Genomic DNA, 26,829 nt, shown 5'->3' on the forward strand with positions numbered 1-26,829 from the left:
AACATTTGCATAGTGCTTGGGAATTATGATATTTTTACATTGTCTCATTTGAAAAAGTTAGATTTGGGGACTTCCCTGGTGGTCCAGTGGTTAAGAATCTGCCTTCCAATGCAAGGGACACAGGTTCGATCCCTGGTCGGGGAACTAAGATCCCACATGCCGCGGGGCAACTTGGCCTGCACACCACCACTGGAGAGAAGCCCACATGCCGCAATGAAAGACCCCGTGTGCTGCAACTAAGACCCAACGCAGCCAAAAACAAACAAGTAAATAAATATTTTTTTTAAAAAAAGAAAGAAAATGTTAGACTTTATTTTTACTCCCATTTTTCCAAATGGAAAAAAACCCCATGGCATAGTGGAATTAAGTGACTTGCCCAATATCACTTGTCTAGGAAGTGACAAAACAGGGGCTTATATTAGGTCTCCCAGCTTTTATCTTGTGCTTTTCCCTCAACTTCTCACTGCCTAGATCTAGCCCTAAAGGAACATGGAAAGAATTCCTTTTGTTTTCCATTTGCATTTATTTTGGCAACCCCACATTCTAGGGAGATTGAAGAGCTATGGAAAACAGACTGCGGAGACAAATGAAATGAAACATGTATTTATGACCCTAAGTTGTGACTTCTAGGCTGTACCGAAACTGTGCTGAATAAGGTAAGAAGCAAAGCCCCGAGAAAGCTATTGACCACTGTGTGGTAGGAACATGGTGTTCCTTTATCACAGAAATGATTACAGACATTTCAAAGGTGGAGCTGGGTGAGGTTTCCCTTGAGCGGCTGACTGGCAAGGTTAGGTACAAGTGTACACGTATCAGTATGTTATTCTGCAATAGCATCTTAGTGCCCAGGATGGGGCCATGCCAACCACTTTAGCTGACAGTGAGAAAAGAAAGAAGAAGTAAAGGAGGAGGGACAAGAAGGAGGCAGGAAGAGATGGTGGAGCCGCTTAGAGAAGCCCAGGTCTCATCTAGCTACCCAAGCACTCTGCCATCGCCCTAGCCCCAGCAAGGGTAGAGCCCTGCCAGGGGCTTCCCGAGACATCCTGGGGCAGGTTGCTCTGAAGAAGAGCGGCCAGCAGAGGGGCAAGTGGGAGCTGAAATCCTGCCTGCACTCCACTTTCCAACTAGGCACTGTGAACAGACTGTGCCTACTCAGGATGGGGAAGACTTTCCCGTTTTACCCAAAGGCACAATTCTTTCCCCATGTCATGTACACAGAGGAGGTGCCTTTGTCTAATTTGGCTCAAACGCACCTTATGCCCCAGCAGCCGATGAGCTGCTTACTGCAAAGTAGGTTTCGATTTCATAAATTAAAAAGCCACACTCGTTGGGCTTCCCTGGTGGCGCAGTGGCTGAGAGTCCGCCTGCCGATGGTTCGTGCCCTGGTCCGGGAAGATCCCACATTGCCGCGGATCGGCTGGGCCCGTGAGCCATGGCCGCTGAACCTGTGCGTCCGAGCTTGTGCTCCGCAACAGGAGAGGCCACAACAGTGAGAGGCCCGCGTACCGCAAAAAAAAAAAAAAAAAGCCACAATCGTGTTGCCCTTTCAAAAACCTGTCATCCCTGACCTCGACTCTCATGCAGATCATACAGTCAGTGGTCTCGCAGCATGGAAACCTGCCCAGACTTGTGTGGGGTTTTTCCACAGGCCATTTGGACAGGTCACTCAGCTTCTCCTCTTCCTGTTCCTGTCTTTGAAATGAGGGAGGTGGACCAGGTGACCTTGGTGTCTTTTCCTGGTTATAACATGCTATGGCTCATAATTCTGTGAATGACAGTAAGTCAGGGAGTAGGTCAGACTGGAAAGTCCAGTCTGGGCTTCTCTCTGGGTAGCTTTTTAAAATTTTCTTCTTTCTGGCCATTTTGTTGTCCTGCCTTGCACTTGTAATCAGAGGACTACAGATATCTAGAGAAAAAAGATTTCAGCTTGAGATAAGATAAAGACTAGTAAAAACAAGCAAACATTAGGTCTCTTCCTCTACCTCAGTTCACTTTACTATCCCCAAACACACATATACGTGTGTGTACACACACATACACACAGATGCACGCATACACACACACAGATGTGCACACATACACATGCTGAGCTTAGGACAGACCTTTCCTCATTTCAAAGCATAAACAATAAGATACAGTTTCCTAGATGTAATCATTTAATGCACTCTAAATTTATTTCTTTAAAACACAGAAGCAACTAAAGTGCAGAGAATCCATGCCCCGGGCATTTCTATTTACATGTCTTCATATACAATTTTTGAAGGAAGTAGTTCATATTAATAAATGAGTTGGTTTGCCTTCCCAGCTCTCTCCTCACAGTAAGTGCTATCAAAAACCTCATAAATCATTCCACACCACCCAGACTCATCTGTGTAACACAAAGGGAGCCCTACTCCACTCTGAAGCTTTTTATTTATCTCCCATACACTTCGTGCATTTCCATTATTTATATTTTCCCATAAAGCAAATGATTCCTCAGTGACCCGAGGCAGGCAGATAGGTGCTTTATTCCTTGTGCTGATAGGTTAGAAGGAGTGGGAGAGAGAAGAGTGGAGGTGGAGAGGCGGGTGGAGAAAGCCAGACTTGTTGGCTTATGAAATGCATGAAAATGGGGGAGAGGGAAATTTGGGGGCAGGGAGAACAAAGGGGTTGCTCAATATTGATTTAACACTTATTCAGCACTGTATGCACCTTTGCCCACCTGGACGTCCCACAGGCATCTGGAAATCAGTAAGTCCCAAGTTGAACTCATTCTCCACTGCTACACTGACACGCCCTGTCTGTCCCCCACACTGTGAATGGCACCCCCATCCATCCAGAGATTGCATGTATTATCTCATTCCATCCTCACTTCCCTCCATGAAATAGAAATTATCGCTCCTAGTTGATGGACAAGGAAACTGAGGCTCAGAGAGGCCAAGTGTGACAGTCTGCTAGGGCTTCCATAACAAAATACTGTGGATTGGGTGATTTAGTAGATAGAATAATAAATAGATGGAAATTTATTTTCTCACAGCTCTGGAGGCTGGAAATCCAAGACCAACGTGCCAGCAGTGTTGGTTCCTCCTAAGGCCTCTCTCCTTGGCTTGCAGATGGCTGCCTTCTCCCTGTGTCCTCACATGGCCTTTTCTCTGTGCATCTGAATCTCTAGTATCTCTTCCTCTTCTTGTAGGGACACCAGTCTTATTGGATTAGCACCTACCCATGTGACCTCATTTAACCTTAATTACTATTTTAAAGGCTCTATCTCCAAATACAGTCATAGTCTAAGGTACTGGGGGTTAGGACTTCAACATATGAATTCAGTCTATAACAAACACCAAGGGACCCACTCAACACAACAAGGATCCATGCTTGGGTTCTTCTGCTGCAATTCCAAAGCATCTTTATCTACTTTCATTTATTAACTCCGCAGAATAGATGGTAGGTGGTAAATTGAGGGTGGAGGGAATTCCAGGGCTCAGGGGGTTTAGTGTGATAAGCATGTCATACCCAGGTCGAGGATAGTGGTAATTCATTCACTTGGCCATGGAAATTTATTAAATTCCTATTACTTAAAAGTCCAGGCACTTTTTCTAGGCATAGATGATGTAAAACTGAGCAAAAACAAACCACGTCTTGGCACATTTACAGTTCAGTATTTACTCAAAGTATTAAATTTACAAATAAATGAAAAAGGTACAATAACATACAATAAATTACCACTGTGGTGAGGATGTGAAGCAGAAGCAGAGGCCAGCGGTGTTATGGGGTGTAGCAGAGGGCCAAACCCGGTCCAGGTGGCTGTAGTGGATGCTGTGATGCCTCCCGGCTCCCTCTGCAGGACAGATGACTCATTCCCCAGCTACTGGTATTGGTGTTGCAGGCCCTCTGCTGAGTCCTTCTGCAGGAATTGCCTTCAGTCAAAGAAAGTCTCCTCACCCAAGGTGCCCCCTCCCACATCCAATGACTGATCCCTGTTGGAAGGAAGGTGTTGTTAGTCATAAAGATCTGGCCTCTCCTCCTGACCTCCTTATGCTCAGATGGACAACTCTGAAGGACCATCCCAGCTCCAGGGTGACCTTGGAATCAGCTGAGCTCTGGATTACAAATGCATTGCAGTTCAACTTCTCCCTCTGCCCAGTCTCCTTCTGTCTTTCCCCCACAGGTGCTGATCCCAAAGACACTCCCAGTGAACTTGTTTAATGCAAATCTTCATTTCAGATTCTGTTTCCCTGAAAAAACAGAATTTGTTTGCAAGGGCTGCCATAACAAACTAGGGCTGGGTGGCTTAAACAACAGAAATATATTGTCTCACAGTTGCAGTGGCTAGAAGTCTGAGATCAAAGTGTCAGCAGGGTTGGATTCTTCTGAGTGCCAAGGGCCTCTCTCCCTGGCTCGCAGATGGCTTATCTTCTTATGTCTTTCGGGGGTTTTTTGGTTTTTTTTTTTTTTTTTTTTTTTGGCGGGCCTCTCACTGTTGTGGCCTCTCCCATTGCGGAGCACAGGCTCCGGATGTGCAGCCTCAGCAGCCATGGCTCACGGGCCCAGCCGCTCTGCGGCATGTGGGATCTTCCCGGACCGGGGCACGAACCCGTGTCCCCTGCATCGGCAGGTGGACTCTCAACCACTGCGCCACCAGGGAAGCCCTCCTTATGTCTTTCTATATTGTCTTCTCTCTGTGTGTCTCTGTCCAAATTTCCCTTTTTGATAAGGACACCAATCATATTGGATTAGGGCCCAAACTAGAGACTTCATTTGAACTTGATTACCTTTGTAAAGAACTTATCTCTAAATAGGGTCACATTCTGAGTTACTGGGGACTAGGACTTCAACATATGAATTTGGGGGCCACAATTCAACCCAAACCCAAAAGACTTTGTTGGGGGCGGGTAGCACTTGAAGCACTTGAAGAATGACACTGATCAGGTGAAAATAAGGCAGCATTGATTTGGAGCAGTAAGGCAAGGATGGTGGGAGAAGAGTTCCAGGGAGAAGGAATATTATACACAAAGAGTGGGAAGGAACAGGACACAGCCAAGTACAGTTCATGGGAGGAATGGGAGGGGGCTAGGATAGGTCCTGACCATTCATGCAGAAGCCATTCACAGACCAGCCCTGCAGGGCTGATTGCCAGGATAATATCCAACAGAGAGTCCTGGGGCTTGCCAAACAATGATGCTTCTTGCAGAAGGTAGATTCGTTTATAGTTTGGCTGGGCTGGAAGAAGTTAGCCTTAGGTTGAAGCCAAAATATACCAAAGTGAGTTTTGAACTCTAAGAATGAGTAGAGCTAGGCGGGTGGGTGAGGCTTAGTCATGAGGAGACAGAGTGCAGAGCAATACTTAGAGGAGGAGCTGGACAAAACAGGACAGTTTACAACTAAGGTTGAGAACACCGAGGTCCCCTACCCACCACAGCCCTGACGGAGGGCATGAGAGGACGAGAGGGGGCGAAGAGGAATAAAGCTGTGTTTCCCTTCCTTCACAGTCTTGCCTTCTCCTGGTACCCACAGAAAGATGCACTGACTCCAGGATAGGGGCTTTTAACCGTTAGGTAATATGAAATAAACTGTCAGAAGAGGCTGAACCAAAGCTACCCAAATGAGAACATCACTAAGAGAGCGGCTGGGTCTTAGCTTCATTTTACTCTGAGATTTTGGCACACAACACTGTCTGGTACGTGGCAGGAATATGAGGAATACTTGAGTGTTTGTCCCTTTGGTTTTCTAAGAGGACATCCCAAGGACCCCAAGAGTTTCCAGGTGAATGCTATGAGTCTATCCCTAGCCTTGGAGACCTTCCTCTGGAAAGGGGGAGATTATTGCAATTCACTCCATTTTCAAATCTTTTCAATGCTGATTTTGTTTTTGTTGTATTATTAGTGCCTGAGGTTTTTTAATAAGGAGACTGAGATTAGATGATGCACAGATCTTGGCATTTAATAGCTCTTCTCCAAGAAGGAAATCAAATTCTTTATAAAAAAATATCTAAAGTACGTGGCTTAATTACACAAAGGAGGGCAGGCTCCATAGGAAGATGTGGTTATTTTTAGAGCATGTGTTATTTTTGTTTTTTTTTTTTTTGCGGTACGCGGGCCTCTCACTGTTGTTGTCTCTCCCGTTGTGGAGCACAGTCTCCGGACGCGCAGGCTCAGAGGCCATGGCTCACGGGCCCAGCTGCTCCGTGGCATGCGGGATCTTCCCGGACCAGGGCACGAACCCGTGTCCCCTGCATCGGCAGGTGGACTCTCAACCACTGCGCCACCAGGGAAGCCCTAGAGCATGTGTTTTGAATTTTATTATTTTGGTCCTATTTTCCTGGCTAAGTCACATTTTAAGCTTTCCCTGTTTTCTGTCTCTAAACCTCAGACTTCTTGTGCCTTTGAGGAGGTTTGCTTAGAAGAGCACCCAGAATGCAAATCTTCCCATCATTAAACTGCTACACTATTTATCAAACCTACCGTTTGCTGTGTTTTGTATTGAGTGGCATTATAACATCAAGAAATTGTCAGGCAAGCTGTATCATTCTCTCCCAAAGTGGCAGCTCTGAGTAGATGAATTATAAAGAAATAGCTGGGGGCCATTAGAGTGATTTTTTTTTTTGCCTCTCCTCTAAAAGGTGACTTTAGACAACTTTAGTAGGAAAGCAGAGCAAGAGGTGAGGCCTGGAGTTCTCCTGGGGGAGAAAAAGTCTAGTGAAGTAGGAGTTGCTGAGAGCTCAGAGAAAGTAGCAGAGATGAGTGAAAGAACATTTAACACCTGCCATCTAAGGTGCAGGTGGCCATAAGATGGGACAGATTGACCAGAACTGAGGACATGGATTGAGGAAGAGGCATGATGGCTAATTTTTGACTGGATGTTAGACATTGACAATTTTACCTTTTTGAGTGCTGGATACTTTGGGGTACCTGTAAGCATTCATGAGATTTGTTCCAGTACACAATTAAGTTACCTAGACACAGTTTGATCCTTCTAGGTTTTGATCTTAAGGTATTTCAGGTGGAACCAGAGCAGCATTTATTGTAGAACTAGTTTTGTTCCTCTCATGAGGCAAAGAACTTTTCAGTACTCTATCTGCTGTGGATTATGAGGTTTTCCATTCTAGCTGGTGGGATCAGAAACTATTCACGGCTCTGCGTGAACCTCAGCTATGTTCTCCATAATCCTTTTGGTTGGTTCATTTACTAGCCCCACATAGTTTCACGTGCCAATCAGTATGAAGCTGAAGACACAAGGGGGACCTTCTGTAGATGTCTGAAGCTCTCTGTGCATGCAGCTTTCTCCTCTCTGCCACTCTTTCCCGAGAACTCCAGCTGCCTTGTCTACCCCAGATTCCCCACTTCATCTTCTTCACTCAGAGGAGCCACTGGGCCACCTGCGTTCCCCCTGCCAGTGCCCCAGCTTGGACATTCTCTGCAAGCAGGAACTGGGACAACCATAGCACTCACTGTCTTTCTTTGCTGATGTCCAAGTTCATTCATTGTCCTGGTTGTTTCTTATATTCTGTCTAGTTTTTTGCTTTTTTTTCAGATGGGAGGGTAAAACCTGTCCTTAGTATTCCAACTTTGGCTGGAATGGAAGTTCACTTGCTTTTATGAGCAAGTCCAGAACCGCACACAGAGCCAGTTTCGATCATCCTGTCTTGATAAAACTTCTTTATTCACAGCAGATTTCACTCCCTTGACATTGCCTCATTTTTCTGTTTAGTAAATAATGGACAAACAGTAGTCCACAGCATCTCTGCCGATTATCTTTTCTGTTAATTGTGATACCTTTCCTGAAAAGACCAGGGCTAGGCAGTAGCATTTAAGTAATAAAACAGAGATTAAAGTGTCTTTAGTTAGACACATCTGGCTTTCATTACTGTCTCTGCCACTGTCTCTACCAGAGATACAGCAAGAGTGAAGGATGACACGTTAAGAGATTTTCGATTTATACTGTGCATACCTCCACATTCTATTACAAGGAGGGTGCATTCTTTCGTAATTTAAAAAATAGTTTAAAATAACAAAATACACAATAAAGGGTATCTGATCCATAGGGCCATCGTAAATATTAATTGAAATAATATGCATGATCAATAAAGTGGAGCTATGATTTAGCCCATCATTCCACTGTTCCAAGTACAGAGCAATCACATTCTAAATAGCCAGTTCAATTTTACAGATAACAAAAGCATGTCTTCTATAAAAGATTCAATTTACTTTCTTTCCCTTCTGAAAAGCCCTGGGAGTATTCCTTAGGGCCCAGTGGGGTTTTGCAAGAACAGTTTGGAATCCCTTAAATGCGTATGGACATTGCTGTACGGATTTCCGCTGAATGACCTTTGATTAGGCAGACCTCAAAAATGCTGGTGAAGGGAGACTTTAGGCCAATTTAAAAATGGATAGAGGCTTGGATTCATGAAAGTAACTAGCTGAGGAGCGAGGAGGGAGGGAGGATCTAAAGCCTATTTAGAAAGAAAAGAAAATCAACTTGTGATTAACATTTACTGCATGCAATTAATCTTGAGCTAATCACTACCTCTCATTCTTTGAATTCCTGGGTCATCCCTCACTCAGTTTTCTTGTCCATCTCAACTCCTGTCATACTCTTTCAACAGGTATCACAAATGTATGGCACAATTATTACTTTTCCCTCCTCCTAGGAGCAAACATTGCTAATCTATCATGGTACTCTTTCTATCTGACCCTAAAAATGGCCTCAGAATTCTTCTGAACACAGTAGTCCAGGCAGCCAGAATATTCAATTGTGTTTGGCATAAAATTTGAAAACTCGTTACCACCCTACGAAGCTTTTAATGTTCATTTAGGACATTCATCCAATCACTTAGCCCTGCAGTTCCTAGACCTCCTTATTTTAATGACCTCTTCTCCACTTCCGCCACCAACACCCACCATAGAAACTGCTGTGAGCTGAAACAGATGTCTTAATAGCCTTCCAAGTGACCACAATCTTCAATCTTTCCAAAGCTCTCATGACTCCACTTTTTCTGCCCTTATTCTTTGACCATGGCACTTCCATTTTATCCAGAAGTTTCTTTCCTGGCTTTTCTTTCCAATACTGAACCTCATGGCAAGAGCCTAAACCACTCTTTGCCAGCATCTTCAAATTCCCTGCCACCACCCATTCCCCCTGTGTCTTGCTACACCCATCTAGCAAAATATGGTACCTGATTAGTGCTGCAGTTTTCTTTTTCCTTCTCCAAGAAGCTGAGTGCTACTGGAGAAAATCCTACAACCACACAAATTCGTGCAACAGCAGACTCACAGCTTAAAACCTCAGCCAGGCTCTCAGTGTCGCCCTTGACTTTGATCAGCTCCTTCCTCCATTGTCTTCAATGGCTCTTTCAAATTTTCTCCATTTTCTTTAAGACTTTCTCAATCTCTCAATGCCTAGAAAATAATCTTGTCTGTTCCGTTAATGAGAAAAACAAGGAAACAGTATTTTTCTGACCCCTTCAGTTTTCTGAACTTACCCACACATATATCTAGAGTAATGCCTGCCCTTACCATCAATATGCAGACCATGATAAATGGCACTGTCCCATTTACGTTTACTCCTATTATTCTCAAAGTATTGTGTTTGCCAGAGAATCCCCAAAGCCTTGCTGATTGAATCTTACTAAATTCTTACTACCAACTTCAGCTGGACCTGGATGGTTACCCACAGCCCTGGGATTCGGCTAGGGCAGTTCCAACTCTCTCAGGTCCCCAAGGCTACTTTAGCATCGCCTTCTGAGCAGAAGGGGGGTCCTCTGATTCTCAGCTGATTCTCTTTGATCCTCTCCTTTCCATTTCCCTAGAGCTTTTCCTTTATGCCCATCACTGAGGAAGTAACCTCCTCCTAGTGACAGCCAATCCTGCTGCCTATGGTTCGTAGTCCTAGACGTTATCCATCAATTATCTTCCTTTCCTTGTGTCTTCTTATTGAAGTCTCTCACAGACTCAAAAATAAAATAGAATAAAAATTTAAACTTTCTACCCAATTAAGCTACTTCATCATACCCCTTCTCATCATCAGAAAACTTTTTGCAAGTCTTTACTATCGGCCTCCATTTCCTTAAAATCTACTTTTCCCTAACCCTTAGGAATGGGGCCACTGCCCCACATTTTTCCTGAAACTCTTTCTTGAAGCTTAACAGTAAATAACCCACAAAGCCAAGAGTCTCTCTCTGCTATGATCCACCTAAACGCCACACTGAAATATCTGTAAGTTTTTTACCTTCCTCTTTTTTTTAAAAAAAAGGTTTTTTCAACTCTTAAATAGCATATGCATACAAAATGTACATACCACATAAATATACAGCTTGATGAAATGCTGCCATGTATTCACTTCCCAGGGTAAGAAATTAAACAGTGCCAGCATCCGAGGAGTGGGCTGTGGGCGTTCCAATCCCTTTCCCACCCTCCTAAAGACAAACACTATCTTGACTTTTATGTCAGTTACTTACTTGCTTTTCCTTATTCTTTTACCGCTAGCGTGCATCCCTTGACAGTTGGTTTCGCCTTTTTTTGAAGTTTATATAAATGGAAACACACAGTGTATACGTTTTTGGTCTGGCTTCGTTCACTCAATGTGATACTTGTGAGATTTATCTGTTTCCTTGTATTCGGCTGTAGTTTATTCATTTTTATTGCTCTTCTAGTGTTCCACACTATATACCACAACTTATCCACTCTACTGTTGCTGGCCATTTGGGTTGTTTTCAGGTGGAGGTAGTAGTGCTGCTATGAACATCCTTGTGTATGTCTTCTGATGCGTGGGCACATGTTTCTTTTGGGGATATGCCTAAGAGTGAAAATCCTGAGTAAGAGAGCGCCTGTATCTTCCACTTCAGTAAATAATGCCAAACTGTTCTCCAAAGTGTTTGTCCTCATTTACACTCCCACCAGCAATATATCAGTTTCCGCAGCTCTAAATCCTCACCTAAACTTGGCATAGTCAGTTTCATTAATTTTCTTCATAAAGGTAGATGTAACTTTAATTTTAATTTGCTTTCCCATGATTACTAATTGGGAAACTTGGACACATTTTTGGATATTTGGATAGCCTTTTAAAAGAAAGTACCCGTTCAAGTCTTTGCCTGTATTTCCCCTGTGTTGCTGATACAACAGTTATATGTGTCACCAATATCTTCTCTACTCTATACCTTGCCTTTTCATTCTCTTAATGGTTACTTTGGAAGGACAGAGTTTTATGTGAATGCTGGTGACCTGAAATAGTTTTTTTCCTTTAAAGGGTTCTATGCATTTTACAAGATGAAAAAGATGGTTTAAAGGACTAAAGTGACAGTATCTTGAACCTTGTCTACGGAATATATAACAAAGCAGTATTCACTATATTAGTATTTATGTAAATGCGTATTAGATTGTAAGTTTTTTAAGCAAAAATAAAATTATATCTGTCTGTGCCTTTTCTACTGTGCCTGCCACTGAGCTTTGCCTATAACAAGTCCTCAATAAATATCTCAATCATGCAACAAATATTTACTAAACATCTTGATACCTATAAAAATCAAAACACGTTTATAACTTGTAATCAAGCGAAATTATTCTTTATTGTGTTAACTCATACAGGCCACAAACCATCTCTAACCAGCCAGGAGTAGCTGGGTGGAGAGTGAGCTGGGGTCAGGCAGACCTTTGACTCTCAGGTCTTCCTGCAAAGCCATCTACCCATGAAGCACTTGTTGGGAACACGCACACCTGGGAGCTAGAGCTTCGGGCTGGGGTACCGCAGAGTCTTACCTCCAGTTAGAGCTATGGGTGAGAGAGAGAAGTGGCAGAGGCAGCCAATCAGAGGAGACATTCAAGAACAGGGATTACTAGAAACTACGAAAAGTTGAGAAGGACAGGATGGATCCCAGGAAGCAAATGAAAACAGCGCTTCAGAAGAATGCTCTTGGAGAAACTTCATTTAGACTCCTTGCTCTGTGCCAGGCTCTCTGCTAAACACCTGCCACTCATTTCATCAGTTAATCCTCAATAAAACAATGAGGTATGCACTATCATTACCCCAATTTTATAGATCAGGAAATGAGCATTAAGGAAGTTCCATAATTGATCTTAAATCACCAAAGTGGCAAGTGAGAGCCTGAATTTGCACCCAGGTTTGAACCTGTAACCAATACGCAGGAGCACCTCTTGGCTGGCCTCTTGGCCCCATATGCTCGTTTTTGTTTGTTGCAAACAGCAACAGGGGAATGTTATCAGGAAGGTAAATTCCAGTCACTCAGGATGCAGCACCGAGCATGCCTTGTGCCCTCCAGGGCAGTTTGGGGAAGAGGGAGGAGAGCAGGGTTGGGATGTATTTTAGAGGGAGCCTAGAGTAAGTCACGTTCACCGGGTCTCAGAAAGACCTCCTAAGAGTCCTCTGGAACATTGGTTTCATCTCCAAATATCTTCTGAACTTGTGTTGTCTGCCTAGCCTTGTGCTTAGTTGTGCTTTTTTCAGAAATTTTGAACTACCTCAGAGGTTATTGTAGCTCTGATGATGTGAACATGGTATCACAGATGTGTAGGGTGTGTTGAATATGTAAAAGAGAGACCTGGGGTGGATAGGCTGGTGTTTATAGGAGCCAATTAGGGAACAAGGAAGATGTTCCCCCCCAGGCAGCTGGTGCCAACACCGGTCTGTCCATTCACACTGAGAACAAGCTTGGTGATGAATCAGTAACATGTATTTGTATGTCTCTTAAGAGCATGTATTTAGAACGTACTGGGTGCATAATGCCATATGCAGATTCCAAATAAATAGAAGGCACGGCCCCTTCTCCTTTCTCTAGTTGTTGATGATACAGCTGAGAAGACATGAGGAAGATTTAAGCTTACAGAGCAACATAAACATCTCAGATTCAGAATGACACTAGCCACTCCCAAATGTTATGACGCCCACAGACAAGGCTGGTTATGTAAAGGAACTAGGCAAGGAATGTCAGTGTTCCCCCTACTTCTCTTCCAGATCTTTCCCTTGAGTCCACAAAGCCAGATTGGAAGATAGAAATCTGATTAAAGCACTCATTACTTTAGATTTTTCAGTTCTGTGACGCCCAGAATGGGCTTGCTGGGGTTGTTAAGGGTTTAATGCTTACGTGTTCTAGGAACCCCAAGGGATTAAGAGATCAACAAACTTTGTCCTTGAGAATAACAATGGTATGTTTGGGTTCCCATCGCCTGAGGCAGCGTCTGGCACATAACAGTCGCTTAATAAACGTTGGTTAATAAATCAATGCATGATGATAGAGGGACTTCAAAAGCTTAGTGAAAGCAGCGTGGTGATCAAGTGGAAGATGGAGAAAAGCTTCGTAGCAATTGCCAGGAGCTCCTGATGCCCTACGGGATCCCTGACTAATACAGATTCAAATCAGGATGACTGTCTCCACCAGAGACCTCAAGCTGCTGCCCTCTTTTTGGAACAGGTACCATCCCACTCTCTGATTTCATCTGGAAAGTAGAAGAGAAAGATGAGATTTTTGCCTGAAGCCATTTTTAGAAGACGAGAGAGAACAGAATCATTCCTGCCTGTCACTGCTGCTTGTTCAATTTGAACAAGCAAGATTCAGGAGTGAGCAAACCATTAATGTAAAAGCATAAAAATCAATGTGAAACGCGAATTCTTATGTGATGTTTCGAAAACATAGTTTGGATGAGACTCGAGACCGGTTTGTATTATCGTTATTTTGTCGTCCGTCTTCACTCACTTATCTTACTTTCTACCTGGAGAAGGTACTGAGAAATCTACTACTAGTCAAAGACTTAGAAAGTAAATATCTCGCCTTCAGTGAAAAGGAATTTTGAATATAAAATAAGATATGACAAGGTATCTTTCCTCCTTTAGATGCACAAGCAAATTTGCTTTGGTATTTATAGATTTCCTAACCTGTGATTCATATTCAAAGAGAAAGCAGCAGTCCACCGGGGATTTGCTCACATGAAAAGTGCACTTATTATATTAACTCAATTAGGTCCACATTAGAATCTGTTCTCCATGTGGAAAAAACCGAACAGTAGAGTATAAAATCACCGTAATTTGAGGTCCTGAGCAGCATCCTGGGTTTCAAAATGACTCAGGAAAATAATGAACAACCCAAAGCTCATGAATTAAGACAAAAATAAGATCTCCATAATTCTTTCAATTTGGTAGTTTAACAAGATTTTAGTAATGGCCATAGAAATAATGACTAATTTAAGATGTGTGTGACATAGAGAACAAGGAGGGGGGGCAGGGGGGAATTGCCCACAATTCTTTTTTTTTTTTTTTTTTTTGCGGTATGTGGGCCTCCCACTGCCGTGACCTCTCCCGCCGCGGAGCACAGGCTCCGGACGCGTAGGCCCAGCGGCCATGGCCCACGGGCCCATCCGCTCCGTGGCATGTGGGATCTTCCCGGACAGGGCACGAACCCGTGTCCCTTGCATCAGCAGGCGGACTCTCAACTACTGTGCCACCAGGGAAACCCCTGCCCACAATTCTTGAGTCATTTGGCAAGAGCTTGTGACACACTGTCAAGTAAAAGTGGGGATTTCAAATCATCATCAAATGTCACAGAATTCTTTTTCCTATTTACTCGTTTCCCCCAGAATTTATTGGTAACATTTGAATACCTACACTGACATCATCAATGGCAAATAATAAATCATTTTGGGGAGCGATGATACTTATCCTTTGCATAAGCAAGGTATACATATGTGTATATATTTGTATGTGTATACATACATACATATATGTGTATATAGTACATTATATACACATATATGTGTGCATTTTTCTTACTGTACCCTCTTCTGAATACACTATAAGGATAAATTGTCCTGGAGAGTCTCAGTACTGGGATAAGATATACATAGAGTGCCACAGTCATCATTTCATTCAGGTTTTGTTGTCTCCTTCCCGAAGGAAACTTTTGGAGGAAGTAGATATGCAAACCCAGAACACTAAGAAATTGCTGGTCAGAAATAAATGGCCACAATGAAACCAGTCTGCTGATGAACTCTGACTTTCTTTACTGCTTCCTTAAATGAAAACAAGAGAGTGGCATATGTGTTGGCTTTGCAATTTCTTCACAAATTAAAAACTCTCTTTTCTTTTCTCGCTGGCAGATCTGAAACTTCTCAAGCCTGGTACCTAAATCACTTTTCTGATTGAAATGAGTATAGACAAGGCAGTTTTGGCCAGGTTAGAGTTCATGAAACCAGTATTTTAAAGGGGTAAAACCTGTTGGGTAAGAGGCATCTTGGGGTATAAACTAGACATAGACAGGTAGACTACTGGGGCAATCCTTGCAAACTGAATCCAGCCTTATCTAGTTAAGAAGGTAATTTTTCAGACGCCACAGAAGTGAAGTGTCAGACTTAGCTTTCCCAGCTCACACCATTCTATTGCATGGCTATGTAAGAAAATGGAAATCTATTTCTATGGTATTTCTCCTCTAGCTTCCCAGAGAGGCTGTGGACCATATAATCACATGGGCTCTGGAGTCAGACTGCCTGTCTTAGAATCCCAGCTCCACCACTTACTAGCTCTGGGACCTTGGAAATGTCTTAACTTCTCTGGGCCTCGGTTTCTACAGCTGTAAAATGGGGCACAAACATACTATCTTCTTCATAGGTGTTATGGGTTGAATTGTGTCCCTCCAAAATTCGTATGATGAAGTCCTAACCCCCCACCCCCAAGTACCACAGAATGTGACTTTATTTGGAAATAGGGTCTTTGCAGATGCAATTGGTTAAGATAATGTCACACTGGAGTAGAGTAGGCCCCTAATCCAATATGACTAATGTCCTTAGAAAAAGAACACCATGTGAAAAGAAAGATATACACAGAGGGAAGATGCTGTGAGGAAATGCAGGGACAAGACAGCCATGTGCAAGCCAAGGAGAGAGGCCTGGAACAGAGGCTCCGTCACAGCTCTCAGAAGGGACCAACCCTGCCGACACTTTAATTTAGGACTTTTAGCCTCCAGAACTGTGAGATAATAAATTTTTGTTGTTGAAACCACTTTGTTTGTGGTATTTTGTTACAGCAGCCCTAACAAAAGGATATAATCGGTTATCCCTGAAGGTTCAATGAGTTATCGCATATAAAACTTTCAGTGGTTTCTGGCACTAGGTGAGCAGCGTGCAATTGAAAGCTGTTGTTATTTTGTTGTTATTGTTGCTGTCGTCAACACACTAGATTGCCAACAAGTGGAGTTAACAAGGTACTTGGTTGGGTCTTTCAAGAACAAATCCCACGTTTAGGCCCAAAGAAGCTTCAGGATGTTTTCTCTTTTTTTGACTAAAATTATTTATTTTATGTATTTATTTTTGGCTGCTGTGCGAGGGCTTTCTCTAGTTGCAGAGAGCGGGGGCTACTCTCTGTTGCTGTGTGCAGCTTCTCACTGCGGTGGCTACTCTTGTTGAAGGGCTCTAGGCGCATGGGCTTCAGTAGTTGTGGCTCGCGGGCTCAGTAGTTGTGGCGCATGGGCTTAGTTGCTCCTCCGCACGTGGGATCTTCCCGGACCAGGGATCGAACCCATGTTCCCTGCATTGGCAGGTGGATTCTTAACCACTGCGCCACCAGGGAAGCCCCCTTCAGGATGTTTTCTGAAGCTCTCTTGAGCAGAGAGATCCCTTGGTCTAGCTCTTCTCACACCACTTGTGGTTCATTTAGTTTATTAAAAAATTGATTCATGTTCACTAAAGAAAACTTTAATTTTCAGAAAGAATAAAAACATCAAAACAATCTCCTCTAATTGCTCACTTCTCAGAGGCAACTAATTTTGCCACACTTCTTTCCAATATTTTTTGATGCTTTTCTTGTACAATCAGCTTCATTCTCTCCATACATGTATCGTAGTGCCCTGTTTTTGGGTCAGCATTATATCATAAGTATTTTTCATGCCATTCAAACACTTCACAAGTCTAACTTTTAATACGTACATAACAGTCCATCTTGTGATTATACACGATTTATTTTTTAGCCTCCTTCTATCTTTGTTCATTTGCCAAGTGCTTTTAACTTCCAAACTGCTTTCTTCTTGTGCCTGAGGTTAATGTCTTGAAAATCGATTTTTTACTCACATCTCACCCTCTTTTTCTTCCCATTAATGCCTCTCTCTCTCCCCGCCTCATACTGCTTCTCCTAATCTCAGCTTTATAAATTTGCATTTATAACATCTTTTCATTAATACCACTTTTGCACTTAAAAAGAGTTTTCTCACATTTTTCATCTTGTTTGGCATCCACAAAAATCCTCGGGGACAAGCAGGGGAAATAGAAACTAAAATGCAAAGAGGGTGATTTGTCCAAGGTCACTTAACCCAGAAGACTCTTCATTCAGTGTTTGCACGACACCACTTTATATGACGGTTCTTTTGGACACGTGTTTTAAAAAGCTACACAAAATGCATGCGGGTTTAGAAAAACAGTTTTTCATTATTCATGTGTATTTCATGGCTCATGAGTCACCCACTTAACAATGCATCTCTCATATGTTCTTCCAAGAGTTTTAAAAATAGGGAAAAACAAAATAATTGGCACAGATAAGTTTAGCAAAGACCTTAAAAGGGCATAATGTAGTTATGTGTGGTCTTTCGAACCTTATCAGCAAGTGGTGTAATGGCCTCAACGTATAATTCCCCATCCTGCTTTGAAGTGATCCCCACGTTTTCTAAAACAAGCACATACTAATCTGTTAATGAGTATTGAGGACTGTCTCTTGTGACCTCCAGCTGTGTTAAATTCTCTCCCTGAAGGGAAATATTACCCCTCATAATCGCCCCTTTAGCTCTGTCTTTCCAGGTTTAAAAAGCGGCTTTGTTCAGTCATGAGATCAGAGTTCCCTGATTTGTGCAGGTTTTCTGGGGACCAGCAGGCTTCCTGAGGAATATAAAGATAACCAGATTACATGAGACTTCCTTTCCCAGATGGTCTCCCCAAGACAATACCATCTCTGAATTTTGTCAAATTAAAAAGTGAAACATCTTATTCTATGTATAATTGAAGATTAAACTTACTGCTTCACTTTGATTTTGTCAGTTTTTCACGACAGTGTTTTCAAAGCCACAAATTATTTCAATAGCTGGAATAACGCTAATATTTTCTGATAATAATAGCAAACACTTTTATGGTGCTTGCCATGTACACTGTTCTGAACCCTGTTCTGAGCAGTTTTCATTAATTCATTTAATCTCACAACACCCTTTCAGATAGATTCAATTATTGTCCCATTTTACAGATTGGCAAACCGGGGCACAAAGTTGTCTGCCTTGCCCTAAATTACACATACAGTGAGAGCCTGAGGGGGAATTTGGAAAGGACAGTCCAGCTCAAGTTTGTGCTCTTACTCTACATTATGCAGACCTCTCAAGCACTGTGCTGGTCACTTTATACACATCATCTTATTTAATTTTCACATGGTATAAAGTGTGTTATTACCTCCACTTTACAGATGAGGAAAATAAAGCTCAGTGGGGTTAAGCATCTTGTCCAGACCCCACATTGGTAAGCACAGAGAGAAATCGATTTGCCTTCCTATTTCCCTGGTATGTGAAGCCATTGACCAAGTGATGAGACATCTCAGAGAATGATCTGAATACTGATCATAGGATCTTCCTAGAAATAAAGTGGTGCAGTCAATAAATGAAGTCTAAATAAAGCTGCTCTGCCACTCTACTATGTGCTGCTGCATTTCTACTTAGGAAAATAGTTCTTACCACCAACGCACAAAGCTAAATAAGTCACCAGGGAGCTGGGAAGCAAGGGGGATTGGTGACCATCTGCAAACAGACACCGGAGAGAGAGAAACACTCTAGGGGTGGGCTATCATTTTCAGATTAGGTAGAAAAACAGAGGTGGTGAGGCAACGTATGAAGAGATTCTTGGACCTTGACCTTAGGCAGGAAGTAAAATTCACTCCAATCGCTTAATAAAAAACATTCTTCAAAGAGACCCAGTCTTACATGGTTATTTCAACAAGCATCTTGCCTTTGTGGAAAACAACTTGGCTTTCAAATCATTTTAAGCTTGGATATTAGTGCAGTGAGGAGCTTAATTGGGGAAGTAATGAGACCACCAAAGGAAATGAGAAACATTAACTGAGGCACAATGAAAGCACACAGCCTCTGCTAAAGGAAAATGAGATTCATGAAACTCTGAGGCCGGGGGAAGAGAAGTAGATGAAGAGAACAAGAGGGAGGCGACTCCTGAGCTCGGTAGCAGAAAAATGAGATCCTTAAGCACAGAGGAAATGTTTTAAAAATACAACTTTACAAAACGGGGTTACAGATTATGTTTCAGTTAGTAGCAGAGAGGCAGCAACTTCTCAGTCACAGCTGGAGTCACAATTTTTTCAGAAGCACAGAGCCTTTCCTTGTTTTATTGTACCCTAGGGGGTATTGTTGAAGATAACAAGCTAGATTTCTTTATGAGTTCATTGGTACTGCAGATACCTGGGCATGCATTGTGAGGTCATCCATCCTAATTCGGACACGCAGTCGGCTATGAATCCAATCCTAGAATTTCCCTTCTATAAGATTTCCTCCCAAGGTATCCCAGTCAGTCACACTTTCCACTCTGAGGAAGCAGGAACCATTCCTAGCCAGAAATATTGACCCTTTAACATTTCAGAACTGAATCATGTCCCATTCTTCACACTGGTTATTTGCGCCCATCCCAGTGCTCTGTCATGGTGTCCACGGGGGGCTACTCATTGAACACAGATAGAAATGAATGACAATGCAATACAAAACTTTCAGGTGAACGTACACCCTTGGGCTTCTGTAAAGGAGCAACAGAATAACAAGTACAGCATTTTCCGTTACGTACAGATTGCACTCCGAACCATCTGGAACCTGATATAAAGTCCAAATTGGTTGGAGAGTCGCTGTCACTATTTCAGCTGACCCATTGTTTCAACTCTAACAGGGTCTGGTTGGCTGCTTGACAAATGTAATTGAATGATGACCACAAAGTGAGAAAGCCAGAAATCTGATTTGAGTTCCCCAAAGAATGCACTGGCCATGCAAGTTGCAAGGTTTAATTTTTTTTTTTATTTTTAGAAACATATAGTGCATCCAGGGGCACAAGCCAGAAAGCCAAATCTCATGGAATCATAGCACTCGAAGGACTATCTGAGGTCCTTTTGTGTCCATCCTTAATTTTGAAAGTGGCCTTCAAAGCAACCTAAGAGTTCCCTCCATTTCACAAACTTTACCCTCTTCTATTGAGAAATTCTTCTTTATGTAGAATCTGAAATGCCAGCTCTCTCTTTTTCTCTCCTTGTCTCTTATTCTCCTGTCCCTTCTCTTTGTTTTATATTTTCTTTTTAATTTTGCTGTTCTTTTCTTGACCATATCCAACATCTTGATACTCTTCGATGTTTAGATCAACCCCTCCTCAATAATGTGATATTGCCTTTTATATACGCTATAAAAGGTTAATATTTATTCGTTTCTTAATTTTTAGTCCCACCCTGGATTCTGCAAATTTCAAAAACAGCTACACACTGTTGACCCCTATTTAAACCACCACTGTTTTCTATTATTCTCTCACTTCATAGCTTGCAGTCCGGGGAGCTGTGTTAAACATTTTCTCCAGTTTCAATCAAACTTTTTCTGATTGTCTTATGGTCACCCATTCCAAATTTTGAGGTACCTAGTTGGTTCATACTGGCGTTGACAAACTTAGGATGTCACTTTCAATTGATTATTTAAATATTGATTTTTTTAAAAAAGCTTCTAGAACCAGCACTTTCTCCAAGGATACTTTCTCCAAACTGTGATTATCTCAACTCTTGACTTGTCCCCTCTGGCTGCCTCTGAGTCTGAATCTCCCAAGGAACAAATTTCTAGGAGGCACTAGATTGCGGAAGAATCAGGGACAGCATTCTCTCAAAGATCTTATATATTATATTGATGCCATACTCAGCAGTGAGCTGTTATATCCATTTGGGGAAATCGCCATAATTTTCAATTTGTAAACTTTTTAAGACCTTCCTGCATTCGTTACACGTGCATGACTTGAGTGGTGTTATCCATGTTTTTGTAAAAATTTACCATGTTTTTTTATTTAGCTTAATTCCAACAATTTTGTACTTTAATAAAATGTTGTAAACATTGCAAAAAAATGCCCCTTGAAGCTTAACATAGATCCCAATACTATTATTTTTGCATGAAACAGTCAGCCTGTGAAGTGTCACAATAAAGGTGAAATAAAATTTTAAAAACAGGCTAAGGAAACATAAAGGAAGGAAGAACTGCATCGCAGATAAGTTAACACGTGAATTGTGCATTAAGGAACATGCCGGGAAAGGTACGAATGGTCTGTCTTTGGATTTACTGAGAACTCCAGCTATCATCTCATTATACGCTAATAGTTGACTTAACAAAAAGAACAATCATACAGAAAGGAAACAAGAAATTAGAGAGCATTATCCTCTTAACTGCTTGTGTTTCAGCAGTACTAATAGCTATTAGTAATGTGCCCCATATTTGAAAATTGCTGAGAGAGTAGATCTTAAAATGTCTCATCACAAGGAAAAAATTATAACTATGTGAGGTGACGGATGACAACTTATTGTGGTAATCATTTTGCAATATATACACATATCAAATCATCATGTGTACACCTAAAACTAATACAATGCTATATGTCCCTTATATCTCAATGAAACGGAAAAAGTAGCTAACATTTATTGAGAACTTCCTGTATGCTATGCATTGTGCTAACTGCTTTACATACACAAACTCAATAATTACAATAGGCTAAGGTCCTAGGCATTTTACCCCCTTTTCACAAATAAGGTAATTAAGTTAACAACTTCTTCAAGGTCACACAGTTAATAAGTGGTCAGGCCAGGATTCAGCCTCAGGTACGCTTGACTCCAAACACATGCACTTAACCAACAGGCTTTTAACTCCTATGCTTTAAGGCCAGTGAAATCTTGTCTCACAGTTAGCAAATATCAACTTGCTCCAAATAGGACTTCCCCAAAGAATACAAGCCTAACCTAAGCAGGTGTCCTGTGTGTTCCAACAGTTCAGCGGGCATCCTGCCCCTAGTCTACCCAGGTGTCAGCCTTGTGAAGCCAGGCACAAGCCCAGCGTGTACAGTCACATCCATGATCATTTCCCACCAGCCCAGCCTGCCCCTTAGGCATCAAAGGCACAGACCCCATCCGCTTAATTGTCCACCTGCCCAGCGTCCCACTCACAACCACTGAGGTTTCTCCTGTCTTCCCATTGCCACCCGCTGGGCCCCAGGAAGTCCCTTCCAACCTTGATGACAAGATCTTCAGGGAGGGGAATTCATGGTTGCTGAGTGCTGTCTATGTGCCAAGAACTTTACTAGACATATTGCTTAGGTGATATAATGTATTAGCAATTTAATAGTAATAATAATGAGGTAAGGCATGTAAAAGCACAGCCTTCAGAGTCAAGTGTGGGTTTAGATCTAGGCTTTGCTGCTTTCTAACTGTGAGACCTTAAGCAAGTTAACTAATCTGAATCTCATCTGTAAAATGACCATAAGGAGGTTATTTGAGGACAGAATGAAATGGTATATAAAAAACCCTTAGCAAGTGCCCAGCCCATAGTTGGTACTCAATAACTGCTGAAAATTGAGGATTGAAAAATCAGTTAAAACTGACTTAAAAGTCTTTCAGTCCAACACCAAGAGTGAACTGTACTGTAAACTATGAACACTGGGTGATAAGGATGTATCAATGTAGGTTCAGCCATGGTAACTAATGGACCACTCTGGTGGAGACTATGGATGTGTGGGAGCAGGGGGTATATAGGAAATCTCTCTACTTTCTGCTCAGTTTTGCTGTGGGCCTAAAGCAATCCTAAAAAATAAAGTCTTAAGAACAGCAACCCAAAAGTCTTTCAGAGCCCCAATCTCCTACTTGCAAAAGAAATCTCAATTCTACCTGTTTTCTTGGTCTGTCTAGAGAATATTATAAATAAAGTTTAGTTTGCAGTTTGGGCCTCTCTATAGAAAAAACTGTAATGAACCTTCATTATTTCTTATTTACAGAAATTAGACCCTCCATTCCCCTCCCCATTTAAAAATATACATATTTTCATGTAACACGTCACCACATATCGCTTCATGCTGGCTGATGGAAGACAGAGTGGTCTAGGCACTGGCTCTCCAACCTGGGGAGGGTGTGGCATAGACATCGGGACTTTTAAAAATCTCCTCCAGTGATTCTAATAATTAGCAGCCAAGTCTGAGAACCGCGGGTACAAGGAGGGCTTGGAGATAGCCCTGGTGCTTGCTAGCTGTACGGCCTGGGTCACATCACTTCTCTGAGGCTTTTTTCTTTTATCTGTAAGTTGGGATAAAAATAGCTACCCTGCAGCGTTGCTGCAAGATTACAGATATGTGTAAAATGTCAGTCAAATAGCAATTTCAATATATAACAGCTTTTGTGACCGCCTGGAGGGGTAGGATAGGGAGGGTGGGAGGGAGGGAGACGCAAGAGGGAAGAGATATGGGAACATATGTATATATATAACTGATTCATTTTGTTGTAAAACAGAAACTAACACACCATTGTAAAGCAATTATACTCCAATACAGATGTTAAAAATGTATATATATATATATAACAGCTATTTTTAACAGTTTTATTGAGATGTAATTTTTTTTCAATAAGTCACCTGTTTCAAATGTACAATTTGATGAGTTTTGACAAGTATCTATAGCCTTGTAACCATCCCTCAGTCAAGACTTAGGTAGTCCTTGCTTTGCACAGCAGTATGGAACTGTAAAAATGACTGCGCAAGCTGAGACCGTGCAAAGTAATCTTAATAAAAAAATGGGGAAATTTTTGATTATTCCATGACCTTCAAAACTGTTTGTCAAAATATTAAAACCTCTCTTACTATCAGTTATAAATGAATAGAGAAATTTTTTAAATAGTAAAACAAATACTTATTTAGTACATTGTAATTTAAAACATCTGAAAATTTGAGAACTAAGGTATTTTATTCACTTGTAAAAAGCTTATCAAGTGTAGTTTGAACACCGCTTGCCTTTTTCTTGTGGTGCAATTTAATATACAGAGTGAGCATCTTCTCTACACCTTGGTGAATTGTCGTGTCCCTTTCTAAGTTTGAGTGAGCTTACAACGTTGAATCCTTTGTACTTTTAATGTCAGGCAGCTTGTGAACCATCCTCTGAGATGAATGCCCTTGATGTGGGTTTTTTTGTTTGTTTGTTTTTCCCAGTGTCACTTCTCCTCATCCTTTTAATCACAGTCATTTTCCTCACTTATGTCCACAATAAGTTCACCTTCACTAAATTTCTCCAGCTGTGTTTCTCCAGTGGTGGCAGTGTCAGCTATTCCCACGGTCAGCAATTGCTTCTATAACTTTACATTTGATTCAGATTTTACTTCCAACATTATCACTTTTCAGTTCTTTGCTGCATTTTCGTCTCTGTTGGCCAATCCCTTCTTTCCATCATCCATTTTTGTTAAACGTCATGTGGGTCTGTCACTGGGAGACAAGGCAGGAACACAGAGGTGTCTGTGAGTGAACTGGAGAACAGGTGGCCAGTGACCAACTGTCAACAGACCGAAAGAAGCGATGTGGTTGGTTACTGATCGAGATGCACATCCGCTCCTTACATCGTGATCTGTGGACTGAAGAGCTAGCTGCAAAGTTTGTAACTTAAGCAATTACTCACGGTTAACATACTGTGGCAACTGAAATTTGAACTATGTTGGTGGGGACTGGTGTTATTTATCTAAATGGTGATGATCGAAACGTGGGCTTGCACACCAAGGACTGCCGGTATTGAACATTTCCAGGCTCCCAAATAGCTCCCTGGTGCCCATCTGTAGTCAACGTCCAGTGCAACACCCAGGTCCTGGCAAACATTGACATGCTTTCTGTCACTGTAGTTTTGTCTCTTCTAGAATTTCGTATCAACACAATCAAACCATTTGAAGCCTGACGTGTCTGGCTTCTTTCATTCAGCGCGATGCTTTTGAAATTCATTTATGTTGTTGCATGCATATGATGGCTACTTTTCTTTCTTTTCTTTTAGACCACTAAACCAATCTTTCATCTTAACTGAAAATACAATGAAACAAAATAGATAGATAAATAAACCTTCTTTGATTCCACAGCCTCCCCTATCTCTCTCCTCTTTGTAACCAAACTTTTTGAAACAGTCATCCCTTTACTTTCTCTCCTCCACTCCTTCCTCAACACACTGCATTCCGGTTTCAGCCCACCACACCTATAAAACTGCCTTTAAGGGCTTCCCTGGTGGCGCAGTGGTTGAGAGTCCGCCTGCCGATGCAGGGGACGCGGGTTTGTGCCCCGGTCTGGGAAGATCCCACGTGCCACGGAGCGGCTGGGCCCGTGAGCCATGGCTGCTGAGCCTGTGCGTCCGGAGCCTGTGCTCCGCAGCAGGAGAGGCCACAACAGTGAGAGGCCCGCGTACTGGAAAAAACAAACAAACAAACAAAAATACTGCCTTTAACAAGGCCACAACTTCCTTTCTGCTACATCCATGGACCCTTCACCTCTATCCTTATCTTTTTAGCCACACTTGATGCTGTTGAGCACTCCTCCTTCAAAATCTCCTGATCCTCTTCTTCCCTCTTTGACCCCCGCCTTCTCAGCCCCCTTCCTCCAGATGCCTTTAACCTAGTGTTCCTAAGGCGTAGTGCTGGGACCTCTGTGATAGTCACTTGCAACCCCTCCCGGGACAATCTCAACTATTCCCATAGTTTTCTCTAGCTCTAATCTCTTTCCTGAATTCCAGACAAATGTATGCTACTGTCTAATAAACATCTGAATTTGAATGTCCCCTTGATACTTTAGAATCATATATTCAAAATTAAACTCATCATTTCGATGCCTCTTTCCTGTGCCCCCCCAAAAAAACTGTTCCTCCATCTGTGTTCCCAATTTTAGTGAATGGTTTCAGTATCAACCGTTTGTCCAAACCAGAAACCCAGCTTCCTTCCTCTCCCGTACTCCCAACCCCACACATCCAATAGAACACCAAGACTAGTCAACGCTACCGCCAGCTCTCAGAATCTGTACACATCTCTCCATTCCCACTCCTACTACCCTGTTCCAGCCACCATTACGTCTCCCCACGATCATTTTCATGCCTTGTAATGTTTTGATCACTGTGTGATTTTTCTCAAACACAATCTGATTTCTCACCTCCCTGTTTAAAACTATTTAATGTGTCCCCATCCCAAGCTCCTAAGAAAAAAAGCTCTCCATTACCCTGGCCCCAGCTCACCACACAAACTTTACAAATAATCAATATATTATGTGTCAGCCACTTTGGGGAGACCATCTGACCCTTTGTCCCTTGTTTGTAAACAGCAGAAACTAGGAATGCAATGAAGTGACAGATTCTTGGCCATTTCCCATGAGGCTGGGTCTTGTCAGATGACTCAGCTGTTGTTTGCTTTCTACTTCAAAGGACAGGGTAGGGCCCCCAGCCCGGAGGCAGAGGAGCTGTGTGCAGGCAGTGACACAACTTCCAAGTGAAGAGAAAGACAAGACAAGGGGAAGAGGAGAGGAACTCGGAGGCCCTAGCTGGAAGTTGCAGGTCTCTGGTGAACAGACACAGCCTTCTTTGCTCTGTTTTGCTCCCCTCAACAGTCCTGCATCCTGAAATAGGTCAAAAGGCTCCTAATGAGGACAGAAGCACGACTGACTTCAGAGTTCTTCTCATAACAGTTCAGAACATCTTTCTAATCAGCCAGCTTGGGTTTGGGGTAGGGCTAAGACAGCCTATGAGGCAGACGCCTGTCCTTTCCCAGCTGCCTGGATCAAAAGAAGCACTGGACATTCAAACCTGAGCTGGGACCGTGGGGTTCAGTTTACCA

The sequence above is a fragment of the Orcinus orca genome, chromosome 5, assembly GCF_937001465.1.
Source record: "Orcinus orca chromosome 5, mOrcOrc1.1, whole genome shotgun sequence".
NCBI lineage: Eukaryota > Metazoa > Chordata > Mammalia > Artiodactyla > Delphinidae > Orcinus > Orcinus orca.